Source organism: Peromyscus eremicus, chromosome 5, assembly GCF_949786415.1.
Source record: "Peromyscus eremicus chromosome 5, PerEre_H2_v1, whole genome shotgun sequence".
Lineage (NCBI taxonomy): Eukaryota > Metazoa > Chordata > Mammalia > Rodentia > Cricetidae > Peromyscus > Peromyscus eremicus.
Genome location: NC_081420.1, coordinates 106233277 through 106257026, shown reverse-complemented (window position 1 = coordinate 106257026; position 23750 = coordinate 106233277). Strand labels below are relative to the sequence as shown.

The 23750-nt window shown below is 42.8% G+C and overlaps 1 protein-coding gene across 1 annotated transcript in view; it reads right to left on the bottom strand.

Moving 5' to 3' along the window:
• The window catches only part of Cdh11 (cadherin 11), a 162879-nt gene extending 141983 nt beyond the window's left edge, over positions 1-20896 (bottom strand). Inside the window, exon 1 of the mRNA XM_059264253.1 lies at positions 20783-20896. The gene's annotated coding sequence lies outside the window, so the exon portion shown is untranslated. The remainder of the gene's footprint in view (positions 1-20782) is intronic.
• Between the last annotated feature and the right edge of the window lie 2854 nt (positions 20897-23750).

The following is a 23750-nucleotide window of genomic DNA, read 5'->3' as shown; positions in this document are numbered from 1 at the left end:
TTGCAAATGTCAAACAGCTTCTGACACACACTTCAACTATGCTTCACTCACCATGCTTATCACTACTAGATACAGTTTTCTTCACTTGACTGTGTCTTTTGTGGTTGTCTGCTCCCTCAAACTAGACATGAAATCTTAATTTTGTTCATGCTTTTTGGCAAAGATCTTTATACACTGATACTAGACTGAGTCACATTACTGCCCCTTGGTCAAGGTGACATAAACAAACATGAGATAATGAAGCCATGAACGCAGGCACATCAAGACTGTCCTTCGAAGCATGTCTTTGAGTTATTTCCTCTTCAAAGTCAACTACCATAATTTAAATCACGAAGAAGCCATTTGCTTGAAAATTTGAGGCTCTAGTTAAGTGCCATGCAGGCTATCATCAGCCAGTAAAGGCTAATTTGCTTCCCATTCCTGAGATATTTTGGAATAGAGTCAAAATTCCAAATCTAGCTGCCTCATCTCCAGGACCAAACAGAATAGATATGATGTGTCTCCACGAATCCATGTCTCAGTTACAGAACCCAAAACAAATAAGTGGTAGTTATCAACATGGTCAAAGTGCCACAACATCCCCTGCTATTCTTCAAAGTTCAGATCTTCCATGGCAATGTTCTCTTCACAAGAATCCGATTTCCTAGACAAATGTGACATCATTGGAAGTGGCTTAGTTTATTGGGTTATTTCATCTTCTTCCTTCATGATTAGCTGTGAAATTTGCAAAATGAATTGAGATTCATTTCAGTTATAAACACATAGGAAATATTAATCAACTACAGTATATGAGAAATGTAGAAGAACGTATTATCAATTTATTAATGTCCTATGTTAACTGAGTTGTTGTGTTAATGCTTGCACTGTTGACACTACTGTTGTCATGTTCTTCCTCTTGGTTCTTGAATGGCTATAGCAGTGTAGAAATGATTCTGGACAGAGCAACAAAATATTTAAGCATAAATTCAAGTTCTGATTCTTACTCACTGATAATGATGAGCACACTAGAGAAGCTTATTTAAGATTTCTGAGGCTTTCTTACCTTATCTGAATGATATGGGTGGGAGTGTAGAGATGCTTTGACTGTGAAATAAGATAACATGACAAGGTGTTCAACAGAGCATCTCCTTCACCAACAGTATTTTTTAAATGTTGTATAAATTGTTCCTTGAAGAGCTGAGTTCTGCACACATTTACACAGTTTCTGCCAACTGCATGTAGCTATAGAACATTTAAAATGTATATAGTCCAAACTGAGATGAGTTATAAATTCGAAGCACATGTCATATGTCTGAGATGCAGTAGGAAAATAATCATGTGGTTAATATTAAGTCCATGATTTATATTTTTACGTGCAGTGTTATAACATTTTATCTATGCCATAGACATACAAATTAACACCACTATTTATGTACATATTAACATATGTACAAATTAACATATGTACATACCTGTATATTAATTATGTTATTATGTATATATGTACAAATTAACCCCACTATTTACCTCTCATTTTTCAAAAATCTGGTTGCTAGAGAACTTTAAATTATGTGATTTCCATTAATGCCTTGCATTATAGCTCTGTCGGCAGCACTGGGTTGAAAATTTCTCCTGAAATTTCAGTTGCAATCACATAAAAGCTCAAAAACAAAGGAATTGGTAGAGAAAAATGAATTCTTAACATCCTCAGCATTATGCAAATGTGATTCATGCTGAGAAGGAAGCATTATAGACGTCAGTGTCTTTCTGAGGTAAAGCATTAAACGGTCACAGGTAACAAGAAGTTTCTCTTAAATCTAAGTGACAGTGTGGTGTGGAAGGAACAGTTGCTTAGTGAACTTCAGTGAGACTCATGGAGAGGAGCAACTGTGCTGCAGTACTTGAACTTAGTACCAATTCCATACTTCCACTCAACCCACATAACTCAGCACAGAAACAGAAATCTCCACAGAAAAGAAATATTACATACTTATACAGTATTACAGCTACCATTTGTTAAGTACTGTTTGAATCTGAAATGCTTCCAAATACTTGTGTGTTGAAACCTTGATCCCCAGTGCATCATTGTTTTAAGAAGGAACTTTGGGGAAGTAAATGGAATATGAGGGTTCTGATTTTATCAATGGCTTAATCTGTTGATTGTTTCATAATTAGATGGGCTATGGGCAAGTGATAGAAACTTACAGGTTGGGACCTAGCTGAAGGAAGTGATCCTCGTCAGTCTATACCTTATCCCTCAACCCTCCTCTGCACTCTCTATGCTTCCCAGCCACAATGAAATGAGCAATTCTGTTCACCACATTCTTCTCTCCTTCTTCTGTCCCACCACCAGCCTAGTAACTATGTGACTACAAAGTGAAATCTTCAAAACCATGAGCCTGAATAAACCTCCCTCTTTAATGTGCATCCCTCAAATATTTTGTCATAACCACAGAAAGTCAACACAAGTATTCACTGCACAACTTTGCTTTTGGTAGGTGCTGTGTGGGAGTCTGCCAGAGTCCAGTTCTGACCTGCTCCCTCCTAGGGAAGGGTTCTTGGGTGAAGGAGAAAGGAATGAGGACATATTAGATAGAAAGATAGAAAGAGACAATAAGAAAGAGAGACACAGGATAGCTTCAGGAGTGATGGGGGAATGTCTTTTTGTATGCTGTGAAAATGTGTTGCTATGATTGGTTGAAAAATAAAGCTGTTGGCCAATGGTGAGGCAGAATAGGTTTAGATGGGACATTCTAACTAGAGAGGAGGAAGAAAAAAGGCAGAACAGAGGAGATGCTGCAAGCTGCCACCATGAGAAGCAAGATGTGAAGATACCAGTAAGCCACGAGCCTCATGGAAAGTATAGATTTATAGAAATGGGTTAATTCAAGATGTAAGATCTAGCTAGTGAGAAGCCTGAGCCAATAGGCCATACAGTTCATAATTAATATAAGTCTTTGTGTTCATTTGGGTCTGAACGGCTGTGGGACCTCGAGGATGCGGGAGCTGGATGGGCACAGGAAAACTTTCAGTTACACAGGAGGGCCCTGGTTCAATATCCAGCCGTTCAGAGCTTTATTCAAAAGGGCTTTTTATAATACGCCGAGGGAAGAGGTAAAAGACCTCCCCTTGAAAGATCACAGCACACTGTACAGCAAAGTGTAGACCCTTCCAAACTCCTGGTAAACATGCCTGTGGCCAAATCATTCCTTTATGTAGCCCTACTGGGTAAAGCAAGCTCAGATATTCTGACCTTGAGTAAGGTCTCACTAGGAAGCCTCTGTGGGCCACCACAGTGCTGCCACTAGTCTAGTTGTATAGACGAGGGAACTCTGTTAAACAGCTGCAGCCTGCACTGTGCTCAGAGCCCCACAGAAAGAGATTGGAGTTATGGAACTGAACACAGTTCATCCAAACCCCTTTGTCACTCGAACCTTTGATCATTACTATAAATGTAGATGAGACTCTCATGCTGTAACAAAACTGAATGAGATGATGGACCGTAAAGCCAATATCAAAGGAGAATGTGTTTTTCTATTGTTGTTGTTGTCACAATGGGATATAGACTTTAAACAATTTTGATCCGTAAGCCCGAAAGAAAAGCTCCAAAAATATAAGAAGGAACAAAAGCCAACTTTGTAAATTCTGATAGGTTAATACTGGCCCATATAGGGATCAACAAATGTTAGAGAAGAAATATTCAACAATTAATCTATAAAGACTCCTTACCTGTGGCTACTGGCCCAGGTTCCTACATGTTAACTATAACAAATGTCTTGGGTCTTCCCAGACCTCCCTTCCAAATCACTTTAGATTTCTAGATTTACCTGTATACCACCAGATTTCAGTCACAAGATTTCTGTATGAAGTAAAGCATGAATGCCCTAAGAATTCTGAAATTTTGTAAAAGTTGGTGGGTTTTGCTTTGTTTTCTCTTCTCTGGACTGTCACTGGGGATGAAGCAGAGATAGAACTAGATACAGGAAAGATTTAAGAAAATCTCTTTGCTGAAATAAGCCTGCCACTAAAATAGTCCCTAAGAGTATCGTAGAGGGTATATCGGGGCCAGCAGACTAGAAGACCTCCATCTGTACACCTTACAACACAAGGACCCCTCACAGGGCAACAGTCAAATATCCATAGCAACCCAACCTGGCACCTCTGTAGACATAATTATTTTGACAAATTAATTTCTACTCAATTTGATGCAGAAATTAAAGACAGATTAGCATATTTTTTTCACATTTGAGGTCATATGAATGCCATCCCCAGTGCTCCTTGGTAGTAAACCCAGCTAAGCCTTGAAAGGAAGTGGCTCTACTGTTCCCAAAACTACTTGGTTCTAAATCCAAATCAGCCCTACACAAGGAAATATGCGCCATGGGGAGCAATCAGTGTCACGTTCTCAGAAGGAACACATCTTCTGAATAATAATAGGTTTAAATGGTTTTCTGTGCAAGTGTAAAATCAGGAAGACTAATTCCTGGGTAGTATGGTGAGTCTCCGCAACAAGCAAACACAAGCATTTCTCCAAGATTAATACTATTTCCATATATTTGATCAGTTCACAATATGACCCATCAAGCTTGTACTTTCCTAGTTTCAAACACTAGTCACTTAAGTGAGTTTGGCAACACCTTTTGGAGGCCCCATGCAGGGCTGAGAATTAAATTCTTGAGTGTCCAATGGCTTGCCATTTAGTTTTTATTGTCCAAATAAAAATGTGATGCCTACAAGCCAGATTAGGAAGAGAGCCTCTAATTAAGCAAGGCACAATAACTTCCCTCTATCTATACATTTTAATCAGAGTTTAACTGTTCTTTTCCGTGTTTTTCCACATAGTTTCCAATCTAGTCTTCTATAAAGAAAAGCAAGTCCAGGTAAGGTAAGTTACTTCTTGTACACAGTGAGTTATTTGAAAATTGAGGACTTGATTAAAAGATGCATCCAGTGGTATACAAATAGAAAAGACCCAAGAACGTTATATTATGTCAGATCAAAGCACAAAGAATAAACATCTGATGACCTTTGTTTATTGGTGCAAATCTCTGTCATGTGTTGACAATTACATTTGTTTTGAAATGATTTCTTGGAATGTCAGTTTTGATGTCTCTTAATGTACTCCTGAAGTCCAGTATACACTATTAATTTGAACCCACTAATGAGTTTTGTCTATATGAAAATGTACCATAACCCCTAGAATGTGACTTTCTATCTTTCACAAGCATCTGATCACAAGAAGTAGATAGCAGCTCCTGATAGATCAAAACCAAGTGCATGTGTCTTCCTTCAACAGCTCGTAAAAGCACACTATAAACTCTGAGTATGAAATGCATACTGCGATGTGACACTCTTGGTGGCATCCTCCCTTCAATACGAAAAGGCTGGACAGAAGCCCAAACTTCAGGAGAGAGTATGAATTTTGGAAACACAACTTCTTACTGTCTAACACTTCTTTTTAAAATATTTAGGTTGTGTGAACACATCACAGAAATATAACACTCTGTGTCATCTTTAAATCACCCTGGGTGGGGATTGAGCCAAGAATCCATCAATCCTAGACATAGAAGGAACACCACAGGAAAAGTTTTCCAGATAATTTCTGTCCTGAATTCAAATCCTCTGAAATTGTATGCCATCTCAGGCTCTTATAGGACTAACCAGACCAAATGAGATAAATTACAGGAAGTCCAGTTTCAGGTACTCAGTCAAGAACTTTTTTACAGTCCATGAACAATTAGGAGTAAGTCTCATGAATCAACCAGTGGAAGTGTCTTAAATCTGTTAGCTATAGCAGAACAATACAAAACACAGGAACTCTATGCTCAAGTTTGTGTCTCTCCACTTTTCAACTACATAGCACTGAGAAAAGTTATTTGGCCATCCCTAATCTTACTTCCCACCTTTTATAAATGGAGATAATTACAGTTTCCACCTCATTGATGTTGTACTAAAGATGGATGGAGATAATTCATGGAAAGTGCTGAGCACAGTATGTTCATTTCAGTTGTTACAATAATGCTTCAGTCTATTTGCGGCATCTGTACCATGATCCTCCTCATGCAGATTTCACTCCTTAGAGTTCTACTTCTTCCTATTAGTTTTTTTTTTCTATTATGGTCCAGAAATCATTGAACAAAAAACATGGACACTCTTCTGCTTTATATCCTGTAAACCTTTCCCAGGACTTGGGCAATAATTACCAAAGCCTCAAAGAAGTTGATATTCAAGTACAGCTTCTGCAAAGGGCACTAAACTTGGGCTCCATTACTTCCTGGGGATATCTACTCAACTCAGACAAAACACACCTATGTGTTCACATTCTGATATTCTCCTCTGCATGCCTCCTGCTTTAGAATTCTGAGAAGTGAGAATCAGCAAGCACTATGTCAAGTGATTGCTGGATAAAGATTTGAGATCCAGCCTATTTTACAGCTGAAAAGTCCCCAAAATGCCACCTTATGGATGATAAAACTGAGGTCAACTGGCTTTCAGTGGTCACACAGCTATTTATCAGTGAATCCCTTGCTGGCTTGCCTGGAGGGACAGAGCCTGCAGGCAGCCTATTAGGAAAAATATTTGTCAGCAATTGACCACAAACTTGCTGATAGGTAATATTTGTCCATTTATGAAATATGGGGCAGAAAATGTGCATCTAATAAGAAAAGGACATAAGGCTTGTTTTGCTGTGAGTGTAAGTTACATCTCAGGCTTACAATGCAGGGAATTATGGAAGGGGGTGGGTGACTGGGAGAGTGCTTCTGAAATGATTCCTTGTGATATGATCCATCATTTATTTCAAGCACATGGTTTCTCTGTATTTGGTCCTGACGGATACTCCCAAATATGCTAATGAGATTTGCTGAAGTTGGAGATTCTCTGAGATGTTTGTGGTCAAAACGATGATGAATAAAACACAAGAATCAACAGTGCACTACGCTGAAGGGAAGTGTGCCTGGTGCTAAGAGCTAAACTGTGATTCTTCTCTAAGATAATTCTAAAAGTGATGCTTCATTTATAGAGTTCTGTTGCAGTCTCTAAAAAATAATAGTGAAAATGAAAACTGTGTCTTATACTACAGCTGTGTCTATGTACACTGTATATACAGTAAAATGAAATAATAACAGACAAATCTGTTTACTATTCATGTATTTTAGGGGGAAACATTGTGAATTAGAATCCTTGCTATAAACAGACCTTAATTTGGTTTTTGGCTTTGAGGCTCAAAACAAGTTCTGCCACTACAGTCAAAGATGTCTCATTGGAACAACCTTCAACTGAGTTTTTATTATTTGTTCTTCATTTTATATGGATGAGTGTTTTGCCTTCATATAGATATTCGTATACAGAGGCCAAAAGAGGACATTGGATCCCCTGGAACTGGAGTAACAGAAACTTGTGAGCTACTGCGTGGGTTCTGGGAACTGAACCTGGATCCTCTGCAAAATCAGCACATACTCTTGAGGGCTTAGCCATCTAGCCAGTCCCAAACTGTGTTTGTTTTTAAATATACATAGATCATAAAAAACTAGTAACTGCTCTGCTGATATTGTCTCGCTTCCCGGGTAGCCTCACTTAGATTTGCCTAGGCCCCCTTGGTTCATGGTCTGGATTTGTGTTTATGGTGATCAGACAGAAGCAGTACATAGGAAATGAAATGCATGGCTTCAGGAGCCCTAGCCTGGGCAGTTTATTTGCAAATGGGTTAGTTCCAAACAAAGAATGCTATTACTTTTCTTTAAAAAACAAAACAAACAAACAAAAACACTCATGATTCAATCATTTAACTCATTAGATACATGGCAGAGGCTTTAGTTCCTAAAAAGAAGACTGAGTTCAAATGTGAGTCAGGAAAGACATCCTGGGATAATGTGCAGCAAATTCCAGAAGATATTTTCACTGTGTGTCCTGCCTCTCACACTCATCCAGTTTCATGCACTAAAAACTGTCAGCTATTCAGGGCCAACATAGAAGCTGCACAAGAGGTGTGCAGACTTCTCTGCCCAGGAGCTGAGGTCTGATTTGAGTTACTTGTCCATTCTGATGATGACCCACTTTCATATGCACATACAGTGCCCCAGAATCCCTTTGTGTTCTAACATTGAGGACTTTTGCAATGGCTAACAGTGCTCAAATCTGTGGGCCATTTTCTCCACATAATTTCCTCATCCTATGCAAGAAAGCATTTGACATGCAAATGGCAGTCTGTTATACTGCCTCCTGTGGGGATCCCTGGAAATAAAACCTTTTCCACTGAGCTGTATCAAGCAGCTGAAGTCCTAACATTTGATGCTGCCCACCATACTGACACTCAGCTTAAATCAAGTTAATGTTTGACAAAGCTTCTTTGTGTTCCACTCTATACCCTAACATTGACAAAGCTTCTTTGTGTTCCACTCTATACCCTTACATTCTATACAGCCATCCAGCAGAATACAAACTTCAAATGCCTCACCTAAGTATTGCAGTGGACTCATTCCTCTCAAGAGTCTTGCAAGAAATATGGGGAAATGAAGTATTTGGGATTACTCAGTTGAAAGCAATAAAAAGAAACTCATAACCCCTAGGTAGTACAGTTTCTGCAGGAATGCTAGTCAGACAGGTTCAGGAAAACACCAGGAACCTCAGGATAGTAGAGAATTAGAACTATGGACCAGATCCTGCCATAGAATCAGATGGGTAGAGGCACCATGGCTATCTTCTCCATAAAGAGAAGGCCGCACCACCTCTACTATATCATTATTGTTATGAGTGAGATGATCCCTCATCATCAATGTCAATGGCTGCCCTCTCCTCTTACCCTCCCTCCCTCATCTTCCCCCTCCTCCATCTCCTAGTCCTCTCTCAAGCTCTCTCTCTGTATTTGTACACACACAATGTATTGAATACAAATTTGAAACACTGAGAACTTGGGGCTGAGTTGTTGCTCTGGCTTCCACAGAAACTAGTAAAAGCACTTTCTGGTCCTTTAAGACTCTAAGTAGAAAGAAGTTTCTTTTTATAGGAACTTTTTTATAGGAGTCTATTCTCCAAACACAGAGGAGTGATTCTGTGACCAAATAGAATATCAAGCAAACAAAATGATAAAAGTGTACTATGAAAAATGAGTTATAGACAGGAAGTGTTCTTCTGAGATGCCAGATCATTCAAATTGAGGTCTTGAATGACTGAACGTGACTCTATCCCTGCTTGCATCTGGGTATCTCTATTTTTGTCCCTTTAGTCTGTTTTTTTTTTTTTTTTTTTTTTTTTTAACAGATGTTGGTAAACTAACCCAAAGAATGAGATTAACAAAGATGACAGATATTTTTATAGCAGAATTATGATTTTAATTTAAAAATATTTAGTGCAACACTTCAGTGAAACACATGTAACAATATGGAATAAAAAAGTGATTGCAATGATATACTCCCATTCTATTCACTGCATAAATAATTTTATACTAATATAATTTCATGTCAGAGCCACCTTATAATGTAGTTCACTATGTATTAGAGAAACTAAGAAGAAAAAAGAAAGGAAGGAATGAAGGAAAGAAGGAAGGAAAGAAAGAAGAAAAAAAGATACTTGCACAACTGGTAGGTCTCAGGGCCAGGATGTGAAGCAGGACAGCTTGGTTTTAGAGCCTCTACTATGCAGACAGTGCCTTGTCATGTCTTATGTGCACAGGGACAGGTGGGTAAATGTGACTTAACAGCAGCACATAAGGAAAAACAAATAAACAAATAAACTGTGGAGCATAAGTCCTCTGGGTGATGTGGTTGGCAATAAAAGCTAATGTAATGTAGCCTCAGGCTGCAATAAAAGAAGTGTACAGAAGTGAGTTGATAATCTACAGTCTAGCTGCCTAGATTTCAGTCTACAGTCCTTTTCTATGAAGAGGTTTGAAGAGAAAAATGAATGGGCTGTGTAATCTGGACACATGGAGAGTGGAAGAAGCCATCCTGGTAGATAAATAACAAATAGTCATACTGTGGAGGGAGAATTATTTTTATTTTACATGGCACCAAAAATCAAAGAACATAACCTTCAAGGAGTCTGAGTTTGACTCAACCTACGGAAGTATTTCTCACAGTTGCATATGTCAATGTGCCAATGGTATTCTTAAAGGGACAATGACTTGCACATCAGCAAGGGTACCACATTATCATTGGTGTGTGATAGCCAAGACAGGACCACCTACTGGCACAATCCTTTAGTCTAGATGGCCTCTAAGGTCCCTATCTGACATGCAGGAGTTGGATTCCATCATCCCTTCTAAAAGCCATCTTTGCTCAGTGAGGTGGAAGTGCCTTCTTCTTTCTTCAGCCCAATGTGCTAATGTCTCCTTCTTCTGCATCACTGACTGCTGCACACTCAAGTTTTATAGGAGACTGAGTACTTTCTGCAGTATAGATAATATCAGCTCACTCAGAAAATTCCTTTGTGACTTTACCACAACTGTATGTTCAACTCACAGCCCCTAATGACAGAATAATTAATCTTAAGCCAACTCTTTACAGAGGATCTTGTGAGGTTTGTGGTAGGTAAATTAAAGACACTGCCAGAGTTTGGATCTTGAGTGTACCCTCAATGTACATGTGTTAAAGACTTTCCCTAGTATGGGTGCTATTAGGAGATAAAGGGAACTTCAGGAGGTAGAACCTGATGGGAGGTTTTAATATCACTAGGGCTGTACCCTTGAAGGGGACTGTCTGACCCAGATCTCTTTTGTTTCCTTCTTTTTGCCTCCTGATAATAAAGGAAGTGATTGCGTGCGCACACACGCGTGCACACACGCGCACACACACACACACACACACACACACACACACCATCATGATTCACTCCCATCATCATGGGCTGTCTTGCCAAAGGAAAAGCCAAAAGAACCAACCCATCATGGATTAACACTGTGAGCCCATTTTTGCTTTATAAACAAATCATCCTTGGTACAGGGTATTAGTACTAGAAAGCTGAGTGTCACAAGCAACATTCTCATTTATCCTCAGGAGAAACATGGGAAGGATACATCCTGGAAAAATCACTACACAGCAGGAAAGAGCTAAAGGCCAAGACCAATTACAAAATATTATCAAAGAGCATACCAAATTGACTATAGACTCACACGTAAGAGTCGTATAAAGTCTCATAGTTTAACTGGCTGAGGCTGTGACATGCTGTATCTTTATACAATCTTGAATTAAATGATGTTTTTAAAGTCACAGATCACAAGTATATCTACTAAAATTATTCTTAAATACACACACATGCTGTGTGTGTGTGTGTGTGTGTGTGTGTGTGTGTGTGTGTGTATGGGAGCACAAGCGCACACACACACACACACATGGGTTTGTCCAAATGAACCTGACTTCTGCTTGTAGATAATGAAAAGAGATTGTGTTAAGAGCAAAGACAGCCCACTTCCTTGTCAGTAGGAATACTACTATTCACTCAGGGGTAACTATGTCATTTTGGATTCTCCTACTGATGCTAGAACCTCATCTCTACATGAAGGCTTGCTGGAATAGTGCATGATTTCTCTAATGATTTCATACATCTGATTTCTGAGAGTTATATTTGATAAAACCAAGTCCTCAGCACTCATTATAATAAATAATCCACTCACTCAGCCACAGCGGTCAGAGTGTAACTTGGAGCATCACTTATCATCCCTTTTGTCAAATTTTAGGACTGAGGTGGTAGAAGAAGATGAGAAATGAGCATGGTAGAAAATCTGAGAGCCATATGTCATCAGTTTGGTTAGACACTGGATGCCAGGACCATCCCAACATGGTAGCCAAGCTTTGGTGTCTGGTGCCTGGATCTGGATCTCAGATTTGTTTGTGACTTGCAGTAGAACACTGGAAATGAATGTTTTCACTCTTTGTAAGATACTGACAGTAATTCCCAGTGTGCCTATGAGTAGGAAGTCTGAGAGTATGTGGAATCCTTTTTCTTCTTTCATTTTTCTTTATTAAGAAATTTTCTACTCACTCCACATACTATCCACAGATCACCCCTCCTCCCTCCTCCCACCCCCCAGCCCTCTTTCCCAAGCCACCCAGCATTCCCCATCCCCCAAATTGAGGTCTCCCATGAGGAGTCAGCAGAGCCCAGCACACTGAGCCTAGGCAGGTCCAAGCCCCTTCCCACTGCACCAAAGCTGTGCAAGGTGTCACGCCACAGGCATCGGGTTCCAGAAGCCTGCCCCTAGACCAGGGACAGATCCCGATTCCCCTGCCTAGGTGCCCCCAAAAAAGTTCAAGCCAAACAACTGTCTTCAGTATCCAGAGGGCCTAGTCCAGTCCCATGGGAGCTATGTGGAATCCTTTCAGCATAGTGCCACACTGGCTCAGTGCTCAATAAACTCTGGACCTCAAAAGTTATGAAAAATCAGTTTCTAAAATCTGTAGTGTTGTCAAGAAAGATGAGAAACATGCCAGGACACAAAAGTGTATATTCTTGGAGGAAGTTACACAAGGAAGCATTTAAGTTCCTCCTGCATTAGACAGAACATTTTAGTGAACAAAGTTAATGAATCACCTGCTGCTTCCCAGGTTCCCTGAGAGGTGGTTAACAGGCTGCCATCCATTGAGGCATTTCAGATGCTTGTGGGATCATTGACAAAAAGAAACCCTACTGAGAAGAGTTAAACAAGTAGCTCTCAGGAGCTCCTTTTATGGACTGTGCAGGGTACTAGGGTCACAGGATGACCTCATACTTTCTGCCATAACACTCTGCCCCTGATTGCTAGGGAGGCCCAGGCATATGACACACACCCCACATAGTAGGAAACTGCTGAGCACTGAGACTCAGAGTAGGTTTGCAAACTCAGCTTCATGTGTCTTGAGTTTCCCCCAAAAGCTATCTATCTCCCTCTTTGGTAAAGAGTTTATAATCCCTGCTCCTACACAGGCTATATAGAATGATAGAGGGATGGGGTCAGCATATGGCAAGTAGTAGGATCTCAAAGAGTTGGCTTACTCTGCTATCCCTGTTACCAGGTGAGTACAGCAGATATTCTTGTTCAATGGCAGGAAAGCCCGTGAGAGAACACTGGCCTGGGGCAAGAACAGGTGCCTCAACTAGGCTGCAGGTGGAAAACAGCAGGCAGCATGGAGGGCCCAGGAGCCTGCAAAGCCCAGGCTGGCTGCCTGATAGGGTGTTAAAGCAGTTGGGAAAACAATAGAGTGAGGCCCCTGGGATTTTTTTTTTTTTTTTTTTTTTTTAGTTAGAAGTCAAGTGACTGTTTTTGTCTGGGCCCATCACAGACAGAAATCACCAGGTGGGGCACAAACTTCTTCAGCTGTTGTCTCTTCAGGAGTTAAAATTGTCACTGTTCAAACCCCTTGAAATCCCAAACTACATTTACCTGAAAAACAAACAGGAACAGTCTTGAAATTGAGACAATTTATCAAGAGACTAATTATCTTTTAAGCTCGTCTGGAATAGTAATGAGCCGTTTTTACACGAAAGCAGACCCCTGATGGATATCTCCACATCCCATGCTCAGGCAGCTTTCCTGGGAAGACGTGACTTCAGGGTAACTTCCCACAGCAACCCATATGTGAAATGAACAGTGGGAACAAAACTCGCAAATGTACAAAGGAGGCAGGAGCTTCCTCGAAGCAGTAACCATCTCAAAAATCTCCACTGCCTCCCGAATATTCTAAATGGAAGAAGGATGGATCACTTAAACACACGAAATTATTCAAAAAAAAAAAAAAAAAAAGGAAGGAAGGAAGGCACTAATGAACATTCCATCACTTACTGAGAGATGCCCCAATCCAGAGCAAAGATTTACATCTAGTCATGGAAAGAAAGAGCTACTCGCTGTCATAGTTAGTCTATAATATTCAGTCCCAGTTCTGTGTGTAAGGGAAGGGCTGTGCGTGAGTGTGCATGTGTGGATGCTTGTGGAGGCCACAGGCAATTTGAGATATATTTCCTCTGCTGTTGTCTACCTTGGTTTTTGAGATGGGCTCTCTCATTGAACCTGGAGCTCACTAATAAGCTAGGCTCGCTGACCAGTGAGCCCCAAGGATTTGCCTGTTTCTACCTCCCAGACACTGAGACGAAAAATGTATGCTACTGGCTTTTTAAATGTGTTCCAGGGATTGAACTCGGGTCCTTGTCTTTACTTAGCAAGCACTTTGACTGGCTGCAGTGTCTCCTGAGCCCCCAGGTCTATTTTTAGCAGTTGGTAGCTTTAGTGGTTATTGGGGTGGTCACTAGGCATTGGCCTAAACTTGATTTTTACCTTCATAACAATCCCAGGACCCAGATATTACTGTGGGGTCTGTTTTCACAGAAGAGGTATCTGAGCCTTAGCATAGATTTGGTTAGTCTTCACCAGATATCCATATACAAAGGAGCTTTAAATACAGAATACTTTTTAAGTGCTGACCAGAGGTGGGTGAGACCAGGATCAGATAATGAGCTCTCAATGAAGGATGTATGTGGAGATTAAAAAAAATTCCTGAGTAATCAAAAGAAATAATATTTAATACTACATTTTAAAGTCAAAATTATTGGAAAGAGCCTGGAGAGATGTTGCGGTGGTTCACAGCACTTGCTGATCTTGTAGAGAACCTGGGTTCAGTTTCTAGAACCTACACGGCAGCTCACAGCTATCTGCGACTACAATTCCACACAATCTCATGCCTTCTTCTGTCCTCCATGGGTGCCAGGCACACATATGGTATACGTCCATACATGCAGGAGAAATATTAATATGCATAAAATATTCCAATAAATCTGTTTTAAGAAATGGTTGGAAAAATCCATGATGAATAAAAGACAAAGTCTTCAATAAGATCAGATTTAACTCTGCACATACACGCCTAAGCTCATATTCTTAGTCCTCATCTTAGCCGTGCTGCTGAGCAAAGCTACCACCATGTCTAAATAACTGGTCCAATCCTCGTGAGGATAAAAACTGGCTTAACCATTCGACGACATGCTCATGGGCAAAATGTTCCCAAAGACCACAGTGAGTTCCCACAGTTTGATCATCAGTGCTGGTCATACCCAACTTATTCATATAGAGAAGGATAATCCAGAGTGGATAGCCAGGCCTCTGTTCAAAGTCTTGCTTCACGGCATGGACCTAACGAGAGCTGGAAACAGATCTCTATGTGTCTAATATTAAGACTAGGGAGGAGCCTCCTACCACTCAGCTTGCTCTGACAATTAGGTCACCATTACACTGAAGTTGTCACTGTGCCTAAAGCCGGTCCACACAAAAGAACCAAACACTGAGAGCTGAGTTTAATATGTAAAAATCACCCTAGTAGAATGGACCAGATAAGGAAGTAGAAGCTTTCCTTCATCTGTAGCAGCCCGGAGCATCTGATAAGAAAGCAGTGCTCATTCACAAGTATTGTTTAAGGAGTCCACAGTTACAGAAGACACAGAGTAAGTCTCTATTCACTGCTCACTGCTGCCAGTAGAGCCATTTACCGCAGCTTCCAGGCTCAACCCCCAAAATGTTCTATCTGAGGACCTTGGGAGACTGAGAAAATAAGAGAGCGCACCACAGAGACCTGTAGTTAGCCTGCCATGACGAATAGCCCCCCTTGTCTCTCTCATACTCCCTCTGTTTTCTTTCCCCTCTCCTTCTCCTCTCCTGCAGATTCTTTCGCATTTAACACCCTAGGATACCAGATTCTCTGCCTGAGCTGAAACCTTGAAACGACAGACTATGGGACCAACGCTTTCTCCCTGAAAGTATTCCAGATCTCTACAAATGTCCCTTAACCAAACAAAATGACAATGAAAATCTTGTCTACAGTTCTATCGTGCATTCTTCACAAGCCCTTAGAAGATAAAGTGACTTTTTTTTTTTAAGTTAAGTCAACTGTCTGGTAGTGAGTGAGCATCAGTTTACAAAACACTTTATCTTACTTTCCACTGAGTGACTTAATAGTCCCTCCTATAATCCATTTACATTGATTCCTGCTTCATCAAATGTCCACAAATTCCAGCACAGCTCAGAGCTGCAAAGAACTCTACTGCTGAACCACCAGGGAGACAACTCTATTCAGTTTTTTTAAAAAAATACAGAAGTATCCACTTAAGACAGTACTTACTTTTAATAGAGCTTTCCTCTTAATTATAACAAAGCATTTGTTCTTTCAATTCTTCTGAACTTTCATAATGACACCATCAAACAGTAACAAACATAAATTTGTGCAGCCTGAAATATGCAACTTAATCATAAACCATAATTTCCATATCACTGAGGAAAGAAAAAAAAAAAACCTCAATGATTAAATTCCAGTGATTGAGGACCAAACTTGAATTAAATTTTGCTTCATGCTAAAGTTAAGTTTTATACAGCAATATCAGAAATGATTTAAAGGTAAGAGTAAAACATTACTGCTATATTAAAACTCAGCACTCCAAAGTGTTTACTAAAAATTAAAATGTAGCTATTTTTTTTTTCAAACTGCAAATGCCTTTCTAATGTCTTTTAAACCTCTTGAAAGAAGAGGTAATGTTATTACAGAAGTCTCAGGCATAATTCCCTCTTTCCTCCCACCTCTGATTTATTCCCCTCCCTGAATCAAAACTCTCTTCCTATCACAAAATTTAAAAAACAAAAACAAAAACAAAAACCCCAAACCACCATCTGTCACCTATCCATCCACCTACCTATCTGGCAGATAGCCTCAGTGAGAGCTAAGCTCATTTATCCTCTGCCCAACCCCCACTCAGGTTTGACTTAGACAATCTCAAATCACAAAATTTCCCAACTTTTTAACAAGTTGCAAAGTTAGAAGGAGAGACTGCCGGTGACAGATCCTCCACCTCGGAAGATGCTCATGGACACACTCTACCGGATCAGGAGCCAGAGCCGCAGAGATGGGAATCTGGCCTCTCAGCGGAGGTACAGACAAGGCTAGTAACAAAACTGCTTTTCATGTGCTCTCAAAAGCAGAGGGGCCCAAACTAGGAAGTTGGAGAAGGTCACCATTGCCCTCTAGTGGCCAAAAGTGCAATCTTCCTCAAAGGAGTCCATTTTCAGAGATGCACGAGAATCTCAATGTCAGTGTAAAATTAAAGCAGAAAGATGTTTAATTATCCTCCTCCACTGTTTTCGTTAGTCTTTCCTGTTCAGAAAGTAAACTGTAGATGACCATCACAGTAACCCTGATGGACCAGTGAATTCATGCGGGGAAATCACAATGTTTCCAATTTTCTCCTGCTTTTCTTCCTCTTCTTTTTTCCCAACAAACCTGTGGATTTTGCTCATTTTTCCATTAAAAAAAAATTAAATTCCAGTCTTAGATAGGATAGATATATTTATATATTTACTTTGAAATAGAAATTTTGACTACTTCAAATTCTAAGTAAAGAATGAAAGTTCTTAACAAATTAACCAACTTCTGGTGGAATAACGACCGGTTTTGTAAAGGAGAAGCTCATTGCAAATATATTTTAATGAATTAAAATCACTGGCTAGTGAATATATAAAGTTAATGTACATTTCTAAGGAAATACTTGGAAATTTATAGCAATTCTGCAGACTTGATTCTGAAACAAGAATGTTCATTGCCTTTTCTCAGCTCCATGAAGTGTATTTTGTTATTACTAGCCAATAAATAGGTAGGCCTATAATAAAAGTAAAAAATAAAAGTCAGTGTTGAAAATAAGCTCAAATAAACTTAGCTTGCTTTTCAAACTTCCAACATAAAAGCATTAAGGAAGCAGATTAAAATCAGATTTGTAGACCTTGTTTAGCTGGTTCAGAAAAAAAAAACAGATTTACATATAACAGATCAAAGTTTATGTGAACGGTCTGCTTCCTAAGTTATTGGCATTTATAGGAAAGGCTTCAAGACACACAAAGCTCATGGGAGTGTGGTTTTTGTAAATCAAGCCATAAAGTCAATGTCATGGTGATTCCCACATGAGGGTCCCCAAATCTGAATCCTGACAAAGCAGCCATGTAATTCTATTCAAAGTGAAAGAAAAACCATGAATTACGAAGGGATGTGCATTAAAGGGGCATGAAATTGATCTATATCCCCCCAAATGATGACACAGCTCTCCAACTCCGTACCCTCCTCCCACAAAAAATATTCTGATGCCACCACAGTAAATGGGAAATATGAGTTCTATGCCATAAAAAATATAGAGCTGTAACTTTTAATTTTTTTCAAATTAACAAAAGATTGCATCTTAATTGAAAATAGAATTTAAGTTTCAAGTAATTTGCTGTGGTGCACTGATAAGCGTTCTGAACATAATGGAAGTTCTGGGGTGTTATCAAGATGGTCCAGTGCTTCCACAAGAACTATTTCTAAAAAGCTTTCTTTCTTCTTGTTCTTCTTCTTTTTTAGTGTGCAACAAACCCACTTTGAACAAATCTCTTAAGTCTGGCCTCACCAGATTATTCCATCCTTCCTAAGCATGCATTACTTGTTCATCCCCTAACCTCAGGGGTGGATGTAGTGTTCTCTCTCTCTCTCTCTCTCTCTCTCTCTCTCTCTCTCTCTCTCTCTCTCCCTCTCTTTCTCTCTCTCCCTCTCTCCCTTCCTTCCTGCCTCCTTCTATATATATAGATAGATAGATAGATAGATATAGATATAGATATAGATATATCCTCCATATAACATACTGACCAGTATAGGCAGACTTTGAACTAACAATTAAAATAATGACACTAACCATTGGTTATTACTAAAAATAAAAGTATAGGCTCCAAGTACTTCAACATGCTAAGACTTAATGTCTCTGGAAGCAAGATGCAAAGCCCATTTTCACCCAGCCAGGTTTCCTGGCCTTTGGATGCCTCTGCCTGGTCTCTATTGAGAACTGCCCACATTCCTTTGTACTAGGCAAGGCAGATGTTTTGCACAGAGGGTTCGAATTCCAGGGCCTAACTGGTCAACCCTAAAACTTAAGGGCCAGAGATTGTGTAAAGAACTTAACATGCCTGTGGCTTCAAGGTCTCTCTAGCCCTGGCCACATCTATGTCCCTTTGTTTTGTAACTTTTAGTCCTTTGTCTACTGGAAGAGAAGCAGACTGCCTGCAGCCAAGGTTGAGCATCACTCTCTAGGTTCGGGGGCTTCTGTCTCCTTGTTCACAGGGAAAAAACAACTCCAACATTAATAAAATCAAGGTCAGTCACTTCTCTTTTTCCTCTGCTAGCCTTAAAGGCTCTCACACTCAGCTCAACATGGCTAATGTGTTGATGTGCCGCCGCCGAGGGAGCCTCGGTCCTCAGAACACATCTGCATGCCGGTCCCCCGGAAAAATCTAGACACCCCGCAAAATCCTCGCTGCAAGCCCTAGCGATAAGGAAATTGATTTATCCTCTGGCCAGATTAATTATCACTGCTCTCTGTGATTAAACCGAAAACTTACTGCTTCCTGGCACACAGATAAGAACGATCAGGAAAAAATAGGAAAAGATTTGGGAGCCATCGTAAAAGACTTCTTGAAGAAGGAACGGAAGGGGAGACTTTAGACAAATCTCTACCCTCCTGCAGTAACAGGCTTTCTTTAACAAACCCACTCCCAGCCCTTAGGGACGACTCTTCTTAGTGCAGAAATGGCACTGTTAAATAATTAGAAGATGCAATTTCTTCATAGCAGTGCGATAGCCTGTGAAATTCCTGCTGCATTTATTAGCAAAAGCAACAGGGCTTCTTCGAACATCTAGAGAACCTTTCACCCATGGAAGGCAGGAGCGCGGAGCTCTGGCGAAACCCTGGCCTTGGCAAGAAAGAGAGCAGGAAGCTGGACCGGTGGCCTCCTGAGTCCTACTTTCTCCAGGGACTCTTTACATCCCAGAGCGAGAAGACCCCTCCAAGGCGAGGCTGGCTTGGAGCGAGGGGAAGGATGCCCCTGCCGCCGCCCCCTTCCCGCCGCTCCTGGCCCTCCCTACGCGGCGGCTGGGAGGCCAAGCGCAGGGAGGGAGGCCGAGCGTGCTGAAGCTAGGGAGGCTTGGAGCGCGCTCCGAGAGGAGGCGCAGGCTTTCGGGGAAGGTTTGACTCTCAAAGTTAACATTGACCCTGGAAAGCTTCCTCTAGCCTAAGCCTGAGCCCAGCCTGACTGTGAGCCGCTCGCAGACCACCCCCCTGCACCGAGAGGAGCTTAGGAAGGGCGATCGGAGCCCCGGAGGAGGCGCTGACTGGGAGGGTTGAAGCGCTCCAAAGCCTCTGGCCTCGGAGCCGCAGTCGGCAGACCCGGACCCACGCTATCAAAGTGCTGCCAATCGCCGCTCGCCTCGGACCGCTTGCTTTCTTCTGGGCTTCCCCCGCACTCTCTACACCGGGACTGCGTTCTGGGTAGCTCTCTCTGCGGAGGTGCTGGAGGACCCCTAGGAACCCTGCAGAGAGCTATCCTGTCTAGGGAACGGGAGCGGCGCAGGCGGGCGGCACCGCACAGGGGGCGACTTTCCCTAGAGACATGACCGGAGAAGTCTGCGTGTCCAGAGCTCAGCTCTGCAGTCCTTTGCCCTAATCCACAGCAAGCCCCCTATGCTGAAGCCTCGGTGCAGCACTGCTCCCCCCACCCCAGGCAACACATCAAAGAGCGGGGGAGTACACATCTGGCGCCTCAACCCCCTGCTCTGCCCGCGCCCACAGCTGGCTGCCTTCTCTTTTTCTCTAATTTTAAAAACAAATATTCTTTTTAGCACCCCCCCCCAAAAAAAAAAAAACCTCCCTTTTTGCATTAGTGATCTCCATCAACCAGCAGCCTCCCCTTTTCGTAGACATTCTCTTCCAGGAGCAAGTCTTTCCTCTTTCTGCCTACTCCGAGAAGCCCCATCTAGACGGGGGGCTAGAGACTGGCAGAGCACCTCACCTGGGGCCCTTGCGGGCGAACGCGACCTCCCGGCCGGCGGTCCCTGGCACTGGGTGAGCGCAGCGGTGTCAGCCCGGGCCCCAGTCCGAGTCCCATTCACAAGTCGGCGGCGGCTGCTGCGAGCGGCCCCCGCGGCATCTGCTCCTCGGCCCGCGACGCTCCCCTCAGCTGGCGGCGGCCGCGGAATGAGCCGCGGAGCGCGCTAGTGGCAGGAATGAGAAACCGGGGGGAGGTGGCGGGCAGGCGGGCGGGTAGGGGGGAGGAGGAGGGAGGCCGCTGCTGGGAGGGAAGAAGAGGGAGGGGGGCGGAGAGGAACCGAGGCTGCTAGACGCGGAGAATTGGGCCTGGAGGAGGCAACGGGGCCGACCCTGTCCGGGCCCCTCCCTCCGGGAACCGGCGAGATGCTAAACCCAGGGATAGGTGGCCGCCCCTCCTGCTCCGGGTCGCGGCGCTCAGTCTCCTGTGGGGGCTCAGACTGAGTCTGAAGCGACTGAAGTTGGGCTCCAGGGATACACAGCCAATCAGGAAGGGCGACGGAGGGAAGCTGGAGAGGGCTTGGGAGCCCCCATTTTCCTCTTTTCCTGAAATCCGCTCCAGATGGACAAGCTAGGGCCTCGACTGGCCGGCCGGAGGGTGGATTGGATGGAAGGCATTGCCCAAGTGGGGGAGGCAATCGGGAATTTGGGAGCGCCTTCTATTCTTTATCAGTTAGCACCCCACCCTCCAAAAATCTCTCCACGTTAACCGCTCCTGCTCAGCCACCCCCTCGCGCGCCTTCAGCACCCCATCACCTATCCTTTGCGAAGTCGGTTTTCTGGGAGAGCGGTGAAGACACTGAAAAGAGGCATTCGGACTTGGAAAAAAAACTCAACCTCTGTTTTTTCTCAATTTTATTCTACCGTATATACAAAGCCTCGGCGGGTACGCGAGGAGAGCTTCCTTGGGGTCAGCCAGCCAGGAGTGTTCCTTGGTTTCTGCCCAGCCAGGTACAAGCAACACCCCCCACCCCCATCCCATAGTTTCACTTGTTGCCTCCCCCACTGGTCACCGCAGAGCCCCTCAAGGCCCCAGAGAGAATGTCATTCCTCTAGAGGATGGGCCTACGTGAAGAATAGCCAGCACCCAGACTCAGCCTCCTGTTTATCCCTTTCCCTCAAGGACACACTACAGCAAGGGAGACCCCAACCCACTTCCTGCCCATTCTGGAGGTGTCTGGGCAGAAGGGCTGGGTTTTCTGAAAAACGCCAGGGACTAGGCGGGGCGCTCCTGGTACCTAGAGCAGTGTGGGGACATGCTCTGTGAACGTGGAGTAATGAATGATTCGTGCCTCCATGGGGATCTTGGATTAGGACAACTTTCAAACCTGAAAGGTGGTGGGAAGAGCAGAGGTGAAATTTCCACTGGGTGAAGGTTGAAAAGGAATCTTGAGGGTCGTGGTGGCGTGGCAGTGGTGACCCCAAGAAAAGGACAATAAAATAAATAAATACATAAGACACAAGGGAAAAGCTGCGCGATGCAGCAGAAGCAAGAAAACCAAGAGGCGAGGAACAGGGGCCCGAAGTTAGAGGGAAAGAGACCAAGGAAGGAAGAGAACGCCTAGGATCCAAAGCGCAAGGGGAGGACACTTGAGGACCCAGGGAGAGCAGATGCTTGCTGAATCCCAGCGCCAGAGCTCTTAGCCACCAGCCTAGGGGACCCGGAACTCTCACAGATTCCTTGGCTTCCCTTGGGCTCCGGGAAATGTGACCAGGGACAAGAGGTAGGCAAGACTGCAATATCTGCCCTGTGCTTGCGTTTTCCACAGCACCTCGGGGGGTCCCTGTGACACTGGGTGCTGTCCCCCACCCCCACCCCCGTCATCATTCTGCCGGGAAAGAAAGAAAGCCTCTGTCACTCCGTGTGGACGTGGCATTTAAACTGCCCACTCTTCTTCTAGGAAAAGAGGGCGCTAAGCTTCCAGTTACCCACTTTACTTATTCCTCCACTTCCCTCACTCCCGATCTTGCCCAAAGTGCCAGGCCTCCCACCGCCACCGCCACAACACCTGCCTTGTAGCAGCTGCAGCACAGGGGAGCATCAAGTGCTTCTCTGGAGAGTGCAAGCTTCTGCCCGCTCGCTCGTGTTGGCTCAGGGACATAAGCCCTTTCCACCATTAGGCTAGGTTTTGCTTTCTTCTTGATCTCTTTGGCTCTGTCGTGCATCAGAAGTCTGCTCTAAACCCTAAAACTTTGGGTAGGTTCCAAACTGCCACCGGAAGTCCCCACTGTAAAAGAACACAGAGGCTGCTACTTAATCATTCCCATGTACAAGTGATGTTACTGGACAGGAGGAGGGAGAAGGGTCGGACTTGCCCTAGTGTTTACTATTGTATGGCTCTGAAAGGGCTACAAACCTTTGCCTGGATGTTTGCATCCTTTCCACGTGGACATAAAAAGAACAAACGAAACTTACAGCTAACCTCAATGTAACCCTTTGCTAGAGAGAGGCTCAGAGCCAGTGATGAGAAGGGCGTCCATGAGCAAAGTCTCATGAACTCCATTGGGAGGTATATCTCAGGCTGAGCCTGTTCACTTCCGATCTGACTTTAGCTGAAAATTGTCTTCCGCTTTATGTTTAGGATTCATCAAGTAACAACAATTGTTCTTTAGACTATCTGCTTCATGAACGATAACATAATGGAATCTTAAAAATGAAGTTCAGTTTTGCTTGGTAGATTTCAACTGGCATTGCACACTTCAATCAGAGTTGTGTAGTGGACAGCAGAAGTGAACGGTCTTTACACAATTCTATGCCAAGAATTCTTTGTCCTCAAAATCAGAGAAAGCATGCCATACCAAGTTTGGCATACGAATGAAAGTTCATAGCAGCATTAGCTACAGGGTCCTACATATGGGAAACAAAGCAAATGGCCATGGAGACATGAGTTGGATATATAAAAAGTGATGTGTCTGTTAATAACGGAGCATTA